General features: G+C 42.9%; 2 pseudogenes; both read left to right on the forward strand.

Moving 5' to 3' along the window:
* LOC139022584 (succinyl-CoA:3-ketoacid coenzyme A transferase 1, mitochondrial-like) overlaps positions 1 to 275 on the forward strand; it is an 11738-nt pseudogene extending 11463 nt beyond the window's left edge.
* Positions 276 to 1564: 1289 nt separating this feature from the next.
* Positions 1565 to 11848, forward strand: part of LOC111957576 (succinyl-CoA:3-ketoacid coenzyme A transferase 1, mitochondrial-like) — a 132400-nt pseudogene continuing 122116 nt past the window's right edge.

Here is an 11848-nt window from a genome sequence, read left to right on the forward strand (position 1 = left end):
AGTAGTTTCCATCCTACCTTCATTGGGAGCGAGCATGCATTAGTGAGTGGAGGTTAAGTAACTACATGTTCCCAGGTCTGTGATCAATTGATACAGATACAGATCAATGGACCATTGGATTGACCTCTGTCATCCAAGTGGTTACCCTCCAGCCAGAGAGAATCGAAGTAGCAGGCGGTGCGGGCTGGTTCCTGCCTTCCTCACGGGCTCCACAGGCCTACGTACCCCTCATCCAGGAGGCGGCTCCCCCCATCAAATACAACAAAGACGGATAGTATCGCCCCATCGCCACGCGAAAACAGAGGGAGTTGTGTCAGACCCCAGCCTCTACCCACCATGTTGTTTCTAGCACCACATGTATGTATTTATTAGGCATCCCCATTTTAGTTCCTTGCCAAGGCAGCAGCTACTCTTCCTGGGGTTTATTATGGATCCCCATTAGTTCCTGCCAAGGCAGCAGCTACTCTTCCTGGGGTTTATTATGGATCCCCATTTAGTTCCTGCCAAGGCAGCAGCTACTCTTCCTGGCATCCAGCAAAATTAAGGCAGTTATACATTTTTTTAAACATTAAGTGTGTGCCCTTAGGCCCCTACTCTACTACCACATATCCACAACACAAAATCCATGTGTATAGTGCGTATGTTATTGTGCGTTTGTATGCATGTCTGTGCCTATGTTTGTGTTGCTTCACAGTCCCCGCTGTTCCATAAGGTGTATTTTTATCAGTTTTTTCAATCAAATTTTACTGCTGGCAGGAGTTACTTAATGTGGAATAGAGTTCTATGTAGTCATTAATTTATGTGGTACTGTGTGCCTCCCATAGTCTGTTCTGGACTTGGGGACTGTAAAGAGACCTCTGGTGGCATGTCTTGCGGGGTATGCATGGGTGTCTGACTACACGACTGAACAATAGTCCAGGTTCAGCTCTTTGTTAAGTGTTAGTCATTTCAGTCGCTGTAGTAGTGACCTGTATAGTGTTGAGTCATTCGAATACATAGACATGTTGGCTTTACTCAAAGCCATTAGTAAAGATTGAAAAAGTTTTGGGCCTAGACAGCTGTCCTGGGGAATTCCTGATTCTACCTGGATTATGTTGGAGATGCGTCCATTAAAGAAAGCGATCTATGTTCTGTTAGACAGGTAACTCTTTATCCACAATATAGCAGCGGTTGTAAATCCATAACACATACGTTTTTTAGTCTAACCAAACAGCCCACAATCTTTTTATCATCAATTTCTCTCAGGCAATCATCAGTCATTTGTGTACCTTCAGTGCTTGTTGAATGTCCTTCCGTATAAGCGTGCTGAAAGTCGGTTGTCAATTTGTTTACTGTAAAATAGCATTGTATCTGGTCAAAAAAAACTTGATTTAATGAACCTTGTTTCTTAAGCTACATATGTTAATGTGGGCTATTTTTAACACTTTTCTGGGATTCTTGACATTCACCACCGTGTGACACAAAGACACATCTCCATCTCTGACTGCTATTATTAACATACTGAAATGGCACACCGTTAGCTTTATAACCACACCCAACATGCTGTCATCTCCAGCTGTCTTCTGGTCCTGTCTCTTGAATGGCTTGCTATGTCATTGTTCGGCAGGTGCGGGAGTTTAATGGCAGGTATTACATCATGGAGAAGGCCATCACTGGAGACTTRGCTCTGGTCAAGGCCTGGAAGGCTGACAAGGCCGGGAACATCGTCTTCAGGTAGCTACCATTACATTCACCTGTGTCTGTCAATCATTCGTTTTGGGTCCAAAAATGACCTGATATCCTTGAATCCCTGCACAAAGCATAGGGTGCCATTTATTATGGCCGTAGGAGCTTATGTACCCCTTAGAAAATCTGCTGTCACTAACACTGTAATGCTGCTGAAGAGACAGGGTGCCACATTATGGCTTAACAGCCATGATAATAGTATTATGGGAATAAACATTTAACACACAGTTACCCAAGCCACTGTGATTTAGACCACTGCTTTCGCCAGGTCAGGTTTAACCCTTCCTCATCACTTTGTGATGCTACCACAATAAGTAGCAGTCAGGGGCTGCAGGTCGCTTGGCTCAGTGCCATATTAATTGATGGTAGGAGATACAAGCCTTTAAGCTCAGTGACTGAATTAAGATATTGACAATAGACAGCTTAAAGAGATTGAACATTCTCCAGAAATTAAAAAACAAATCAGAATTAGGTCTGACTGAAATGGCTTTTCTTCTGAGTTCGCTTGTCTTTCAGGATGTTAGAAGAACATTCACTCTGTCCACATATCAAAACGGACCCATATTGTTTTTGTTTTGTTGTTGTTTTGTTTACAACCTTGCATTCAAACCTTTGAATGATTACACTCCTGTACACTGAAAATGTCCTAGTAAATGCAATTCAATTTGTCACCACAGGGGGGCAGTATTTGCTTTCCAACTAACAATCCCCTTTGACTTCACAGCCAAAGACTGTCAGTGTTGAAACAATGGTTGCTTATTTGAAAAAGAGAACATTGCATGATTGCTCTATGTTAATGCTGTCGCTGTTGTATTGCTCCCTTGTTGCCTGTTGCTTGTAAGTAAGCATTTCACTGTAAGGTTTACACCTGTTGTATTGCTCCCTTGTTGCCTGTTGCTTGTAAGTAAGCATTTCACTGTAAGGTTTACACCTGTTGTATTGCTCCCTTGTTGCCTGTTGCTTGTAAGTAAGCATTTCACTGTAAGGTTTACACCTGTTGTATTCGACGCATGTGACAAATGCAATTTTATTTGAGATGAATGATTGTGTTAGATTCTAATTATCAGAAAAAGAACTCGACGGACACTACGAGAGCTCAAACCAAGTTTATTCATCCTAGAGGGTAGAACAGCTGAACCGACCAAAACACATTTCCAATAGTGGTGGTATATGTACCCCAATTTGGGGTGGAATCTCCTCCTTCTCTCCATCCACTACTTCTCTGTTGCTAGGCAGGAAATGAAGTGACGCGAGCAATTAACTGTTCCTTCTCCCTTAACGTGACCGACCTGACCTCGACCCCATTCATCACTAATCCACGGCTCTCTCCCCTTATCAATGCCTGCCACGTGATCGTTTTCCCTTCACGCAGTACATTCCAAGCTTAATTGCACCCACCAAATACCTTCCTCCTACCCTCTAAATCATGGGTGTCAAACTCTGGCCCGCGGGCCAAATTTGGCCCGCGGGGTAATTATATTTGGCCCGCGAGACAATACCAAATTACTACTAGAGCTGGCCCGCCGGTATTATACAGCGCATTCACCGCTAATACTACGAATCCCATAATGCTCTGCTGTTGTTTTCGCGCGCCAATCAGGACAGGACCCAGAAACGCCCTCTCCTCTGTGACAGTAGTCATAGCAACATAGACGCTACAACTGTCAGCGCGCTATCCCTTCCCAYAAATGGCGAAAAGAAAGGCAGAAAACAGGAGCTTTCTGGACAAGTGGGAGGCAGAATATCTGTTTACATATGTAAAAGACAAACCTGTTTGTCTTGTTTGTGGAGTCAACGTGGCTGTAAGTAAGGAGTACAACATTAGACGACACTATGAAACGAAACACCATGACAAATACAAGGACCTGGACATGACTCAAAGGAGACAGAAAGTAGAGGAGATGAAAAGAAGTTTGGTTTCACAACAGAATATGTTCAAAAAAGCCACATCAGTTTGTGAAAAAGTGCATGATGAAAGTTTGTGACCTCGTATGCCCAGAGAAAAAGCAAGCATTTTCAAACGTGAGCCTGAGCAGGAATTACATTTTATTTATTTAATAAATGAATGCCATTGATGTGTTTTTTCATTTGAAATTCGATTTTGCATGTCTCCACTATTAAATTATATATTGTATGGTAATAAGCGATGCTTGTTCCATATTCAATGTTAAAGCAAAACTTGTTTGGGTCCATATTAAAAGGTTCATTTGTTCAATGTTGGCCCGCGACTTTGTTCAGGTTTTACATTTTGGCCCACTGGGTATTTGAGTTTGACACCCCTGCTCTAAATCATCGCACTCAATATTTCAGTAGGATACCTGATAATTAACCCTATTTCACGTTTTAGAAGTCAGAACCCAGAATCCATCAATTGTGAGCGAGTGTTGGGACGATACACGATTTTTGACTTCTACTGATACCAGGTTTAGTATCATGATACCAAAACGATACTCAGTACCAAAACGATAGTCGATACTGAAATCGATACCACAGCAACAAAAAAATGCGTATTAGCTAAAGTCACAGAATAACCATTGAGCTTTATTTTTTTTAACATAATGTTGTTTACTGGTAGAACAAATAAAAGATTCTATATTCAATTTAATGTAAAAATAAAACACCATATTAAAAGTAGAAGAATACCTCAAATGTTCCTTATGCAAAACCATATCAGAGACTGAGCAGACAACTGTTTTTAAAATGTTATTTGATACATATCGGGGTTCATTTGCTCATCTATGGTCATAATATTGGGTCAAATGGCATTCGTTAGACCTAGGATTCATTACAGCTAAATCATTTTAATGTATTACATGAATAGTTTAGTTCCAAAACGACACAAACACTTTGAAGCGCCTGTCTGAAGCTTCTACACTGAGTGTACAAAACATTAGGAACACCTTCCTTATATTGAGCTGCACCCTCACTTTTCCCCTCAGAACAGCCTCAATGCAACAGGGCATGGACTCTACAAGGTGTCAAGCATTCCACAGGGATGCAAAAGCATTCTATGTTTCCCACAGTTGTGTGAAGTTGGCTGGAGGTTCTTTGAGTGGTGGACCATTCTTGATACACACGGGATACTGTTGAGTGTGTAAAATCTAGCAGCGTTGCACCTACTACTATACCCCGTTCAAAGGCACTTACATTTTTTTATGTTGCCCATTCACCCTCTAAATGGCGCACATACACAATCCAGGTCTCAATTGTCTCAAGGCTTAAACATCCTTATTTAACCTGTCTTCTCCCCTTCATCTACACTGATTGAAGTGGATTTAACAAGTGACATCAATGAGGGATCATATCTTTCACCTGGATTCACCTGGTCAGTCTGTCATGGAAAGAGCAGGTGTTCCTAATGTTTTGTACACTCAGTGTATGTCATTGTTACAATTTTTTCTTTTTTCAAATTTAGTAGAAATTCTTTGTTATTTTGGAACTAAGCATCGCTTGCACTGCACTATTTTGTAACACATTTTGCTTAATTGGTTTTGTTGGGCTGGTCCTCGTCTGCTCTGTAATCAAAGTATTCCCATTGTTCGCTTCTACAGACAGTTTTATCAACAAGTTGCTGGTGTGGAGGTATGATGTTTCCGCTTGCTTCTCAAAAGTGGCTTGCGGTGTCAGCTGCAGGCGCTAGTAATTTGGCTAGTTTATTACTGCCCCCTTGAGGAGATTCAGACAAGTTACTAGACAGACTCCTTCCTCTAAATCCTTATATGACGTGACACATTTGACAGAAGTATCGAAAGTATCAAAAATTATAGTGCTGAAAAGTTTTTAATGTTCTAGTATTGATAAAGTACAGCAGTTTTGTATACTGTGCAACACTATTGTGAGCTAACGTCATCTCTCTGTCTCTCTGTGTGTGTGTCTAGGAAAACAGCTAGGAACTTCAATCAGCCCATGTGCAAGGCAGCCAAAGTCACCATCGTAGAGGTATGTGCCATGTCCCTGCACTCCAGCCCCCTTTCCCCTCTCTTGTCTATGGTACTGCTGTGCTGTCTTAACAGCACAGAGGGAGAGGTATTGTTGTTGCTGATAATATTAATACCATTTCCACTACTGCTACTATTATTATTATTATTGATGTCTTATTGCTGTTAGTCCCACTACTGTTGTTATAAGTGTATTTTGACAATGTAAGTAATTTAACTGGCCATGTCAACAAAGTCGGCTGAATTGAATAGAGGGACAAAGATTTGTGATAGACAATGAGAAACCAGTAATCTAACTACAGCCTCATTTGGATGGCCTGATTTGAAAGTCTAGATGATACAAGTTGGCTCACTCAGATGGTATTATATCCACTGTTGGGGGTCACAATGTTATGTGGTCCACTCCAGTGATTACCACATGGTGGCTCTCAGCCAGTCCTTCTGGGGTTGTGGCTTAAGACTGGGTTGTCCTTAGAAACATTGCTGGTCACAAGACAATTATTTAAAAAAACATAATTTTTGTAAAAAGAAAAAAGGTGATGTATTTATTTTGTAAATGTTTTAATTGAACCTTTATTTAACTAGGCAAGTCAGTTACAGCCTGGAATCGAACCAGGGACTGTAGTGATGCCTCTTGCACTGAGATGCAATGCCTTAGACTGCTGCGCCACTCGAGAGACCTTAATGGAGGGGGGCACTGTGAAAAAGCGTTTGGGTACTGTTTCTGTTATCTGGCCTCTCTCCATCAGTGTGATACAGACTGGGTTGGGGCTTTGTGTGGTGACATTACTGCTCTCTGGGTCATTTATGGCAGCATGCCCTGAGCCCATTGATCATCCTCCAGCCCCAGACTGGCTATAAACTGGCTGTCACCCCATCACCAAACTTACGATGGCTGACATGAATCCACAGAGACTCAGCATTTTAGCCTTTTGAGATATTACCGCCCCCCCCCCCCCGCACATAGCTCTGCCTCTGTAGAGATGTAAACCACTACCGCCCCGCCACCTCTGCTCTGTGATATATAAACACTAGCCCCACTCTGAGTTCTCTGTGGAGATATAAACCACTCACGCCCCGACCTCTGCTCTGCAGCTGTGGGAAGAGAGTATTTAAACGGGCTGGCACGACCCGGCCGAGGACTTACCGGCGGCTGGCTCTGTGTGAGATATGACCACCCCCCCCACCCGACGCCTCGTTGCCTTCTGTGGAGATATTATTATCAATACCTCTCAAGCCTAGCTATGTGGAGATATAACCCCACCCTCCCACCCTTCTGCTCTGTGGAGGATATAAAGCATAACCCACCGCTCTGCTCCTGTGGAGATATAAACAACCAACCCTCTGCTCTGTGGTAGATATAACCACTATCCGTGCCCCAACTCTGCCTGTGGAGATATAAACCTACACCCCACTTCTCCTGCTCTGTGGAGATATAAACCACTACCGCCCCACCTCTGCTCTGTGGAGATATAAAACCACCACTACCTCTGCTCTGGGTTGAGATTAGAACACCACCCACCACCCTCTGCTCTGTGGAGAAGATATAAACCCACCCCCCACTCTCTGCTCCTGTGGAATCTAAACCACTACCCCCACCTTGCTCCTGGTGGGAGATATAAAACGCACACCCTCACCTCTGCTTGTGGAAGATAAATAAACCACGCACCCCCCACCCTCTGCTCTGTGGAGATATAACCACTACTGCCGCACCCTCTGCTCTGTTGGAGATATAACACACCACCTCCCCCAGTGGTGCCCCTCTGCTGCCTGGTGGACGGATATAGAACCACCACCATGGTACCACGCCCCTCTGGCTCTGTGGAGATATGAAAACACTACCCCCACCCTCTGCTCTGTGGTCTATTAGAACCCTAAGTGTGCGCGCGCTGAACTGTCGTCCTGGTTCGTGTTGGAGGATATTAGAGCGCATATTGACTCGCCGCGAGAACGCCTTCTGGCTTGTGGAGATATATGAACGCGGCACCCGTGCCCTGCACTCTCTGGCTGTCTGTGGGAGATAAGGGTAGTGAACCGGCCACTGCGGCGCCAGCCCCTTCTGCTGCGTGATGGAATAGTAAACATCTCACCTATCCCCCCACTCTAGTTTGTGCTCTGTTTATGGAGATATAACCACTACGCCGTCCTAACCTCTGCTTCTGTGGAGATATAACCCCACGGTCCCTACTCTCTGCTCTTGTGGAGATATCAACACACCCCTAAGCGCTGCGTGCTTCTGTGGAGCATATAGGAGCACACTCGCCTGTATGGTTTTCGAGTAGGCCGTAGCCTTCGGGTTGATTCCTTAGCGGTGGGAGGATATTAAGACGGCTACCGCTACTGTTCCCGCGACTCTCTCTGCTCTGTGGTGATATACAGTACTTGCCGGCAGCGCTCTGCTCTGTGGAGATATAAACTGGACTACCCCCACCCTCTGCTCTGTGGAGATATATGAAAACCACTACCCGCCCGGCCACACTCTGCTGTGTGGATATATAAACCACTACCGTGAGCCGCACCCTGTTCTGTTAGGAGACTTAAACACTACCCCACCTCTGTCTGTGGGGAGATATAAACCCCCACCCCCACCCTCTGCTGCTGTGGAGATATAAAACACGCACCCCCCAACCCTCGTGCTCTGTGGAAGATATTAACCGCACCCCCCCACCTCTCGCTCTGTGGAGATATAAAGCCACTCTGATCTGTGCGAGATATAAACCACTACCCCTCTGCTTTTGTTTGGGAGTATATAAATAACACCAGCCCCCCCCTGCTGCTCTGTGGAGATAGTACGGAGGACACCCCTACCTGCTCCCCCGTACCTCTGCTTGCTGTGGAGGATATGAGGATGTAAGCCAGGGCCCCGCTGTCCGCGCCGGTTTCGGGTGCGTTGTGTGGATGATAGGTAGGGAACCCTCTTAGTCATAAGAAGGAATGGAAAGTCAGTAGCTGGGTGCTCAGGCTCTGGCCTGGATTCATGTGCTGGGAGAGAGAAGCGCTTTCCTATATTCCATTAGACACTTTGAATGTACAGTACTTCTCTTTTCAATTAATCCAAGGCAGCCGTTGATTTTTCATGCTATGTAGTGCAGAGGAGAACTAGCTGGAGAGCTGTCTGTTTTCAATGCAAGAAGCAGGGTAGCCTAGTGGTTAGAGCGTTGGACTAGTAACCGAAAGGTTGCAAGTTCAAATCCCTGAGCTGACAAGGTACAAATCTGTCGTTCTGCCCCTGAACAGGCAGTTAACCCACTGTTCCTAGGCCGTCATTGAAAATAAGAATTTGTTCTTAACTGACTTGCCTAGTAAAATAAAGGTAAAAAAAAAATATATATTTTCTAAGTTAAGGCGGTTAAAGGGGTATCAGCGGGGTCGAATATGTGAGTCCAGTGTAACTCTGGAACAACAGTCTTTTACAAGGACATTTACATTGGCTTATTCCTCCAGGTACTCAAAGCACTTTAGACTACATTATATTGGGGAAAACTACATTTATTCTCGACATATGTAGCACCCACTTGGCTTATAGGTATGTTGAAGTTGTTGATGCTGTGTGTGTACGTGCGTGCGTGACCGAGTGTGTGTTGTGAGTTCTCTTGAGGTCCGTGAATAATAAACCAGTTGAGTTGAATGGGAGGAGAGGAGAGATCCAGGCTGCTGGGGATGTAATTGTTTGTGTTTAATCATAAACTGTCGGCTTCAACCTTTAGGATTCTCAACCATCTGTCTAGAGTGTCTGAATGAAATTTTAATGAATGAATGAATTACATTTTATTTTCGTGTCAAATCGCCAGTTGGCAACCCATCCCTTATGGGATTAATTGAAACAAACATTACATTAATTCACTATGATAATTTTTCTTCTGGTGTTCTCTGCAGTGCACATTACTATCAATATATAATAGTATATAAGGTTATGCAAACAATAATTATATTCCTAGAGCAGTACAATATATATATATACAGTATCAGTCAACTGTTTGGACACAGCTACTCAATCAAGGGTTTGTCTTTATTTTTACTATTTTCTACATTGTAGAATAATAGTGAAGACACATATGGAATCAAGTAGTAACACAAAAGTGTTAAACATATCAAAACATATTTTANAAGTGTTAAACATATCAAAACATATTTTATATTCGAGATTCTTCAAAGTAGCCACCCTTTGCCTTGATGACAGCTTTGCACACGCTTGGCATTCTCTCATCCAGCTTCACCTGGAATGCTTTTCCAACAGTCTTGAAGGAGTTCCCACATATGCTGAGCACTTGTAGGCTGCTTTTCCTTCACTCTGCTGTCCAACTCAAACAGCTACTCTCGACCCCATGGTGTGGCAGGTATTTAGCTCTCACTCACTCACTCACTCACTCACTCACTCACTCACTCACTCACTCAGAAAGTGCTGAACAAACAGTCCAACAACTTGATGGATGAAGTGGTTTATTTGGACTGCAAACTGATAGTAAAGTGTGGTCTGTGCAATAATTTTTCATAGTCTGAGTCAAGCTTGATGGCAACTGTTGTTCAGGGGACTTAGTCATCAAGCTTGGTTGTAAAACATTATTGCACATGACATATTTTATGGAGTACAGACCAAATGGTCTAAATTCATAACAAATCAACCACCTAAATGGTATTGATGTCATGGTTTTTACTAACTAGTGTAATTTAACACAGAACAACAGTGGCAGAGATGAACTCCCCAGAGAGAGGAAAAGAGGGAAGGAAATTGCAATTAAAACAAGGTCAGTAAAAATAATGACATTGTTTTTAAAAAGGAGAGATATATATATATATATATATATATTTTAGGTAGCCTAAATAAATGTTACTTTAGGTACCCAATTTTCAGTTGGTGTCACGTCTCAATTAATGGACTTCACGTCTACTTAACACACTTCCCAAACATCCTTTGAAATCAGATTATGAACAGACGCTGAAAAGAGCGGAGTATGAAAAATTGCATCCAACTTCTTAATTCATCGCCTTAGAACATCAAGCATGGCATTTTCCTCGACGCCCAGGTAGGCTACACAAAAGAAACTGTCAATTTCAGCAGGAGGCTAATCTTTGAAGTTTTTTGTTGTAGGCTCCTTTTCATTTCCTTTCAAACAGCCGTCTGCATATCACAAATGCTTTTATCCCCCTATTGTCTAAATTGCAGTGAAGCCAACAGCAGACATAACCAACAGCATTCTAAGATGTGATGGGAGTAGCTCTTCTAATCCAAAATGTCTTCCTCACACAAAACCCAAAGTTATCAAACAGTTACTCCACTGAGAGAATCACCAGCAGAGTTCTTGAACACTCTAGAATACTATTGCACACACAGCCATAGAATAAGTGGAAGTGATATTCCCATTCAAAGCAAATCCTGCATCTGGGTGCACCCTATAAGGATTTGTCATTAGAATATGTCTATGGGATTTAGACTCTCTTGTCTCTTTAGAAGGTAACACAACCATGCTCTGTCATAATGTTTGCATTAACAGTCACACTATCACCTTTTGGATCAGCAAGAGCTGAGAATCCTTAGATGCACAATTTAATTATTTTATTTTTATTTCACCTTTATTTAACCAGGTAGGCCAGTTGAGAACAAGTTCTCATTTACAACTGCGTCCTGGCCAAGATAGAGCAAAGCAGTTCGACACATGGAGTAAAACAAACATACAGTTAATAACACAATAGAAAAATCTGAATACATTGTTTTCAAATGTAGATGAGTAGGGAGGTAAGGCAATAAATAGGCCATAGAGGCAAAATAATTACAATTTAGCCTTAACACGTTCGCCCTGTATTCATTTTGTGACCTGAAAACAGACATATCCTCATTTACCTCTTTTCGTGGCGACTCCTTTTCATGGCACCAATGCACATGAACATTATCTATGAAATGTAGGCAATATATCCCTGTATTGATATAATCATTAAGCCACTTTTATCTCTAATAGTGAAACAATTACGATCTCACTGAAGATAAGTGAATCTTTGCTGGCAGAGCAAGTTCAGAATTTCAATCTGTGATGTTGTGGGTGTTGATCTGGAGGTGATGATGTGGGTGTTGATCTGGAGGTGATGATGTGGGTGTTGATCTGGAGGTGATGATGTGGGTGTTGATCTGAAGGTGATGATGTGGGTGTTGATGTGGGTGTTGATCTGAAGGTGATGATGTGGGTGTTGAT

Source organism: Salvelinus sp. IW2-2015, linkage group LG33 (assembly GCF_002910315.2).
Source record: "Salvelinus sp. IW2-2015 linkage group LG33, ASM291031v2, whole genome shotgun sequence".
Lineage (NCBI taxonomy): Eukaryota > Metazoa > Chordata > Actinopteri > Salmoniformes > Salmonidae > Salvelinus > Salvelinus sp. IW2-2015.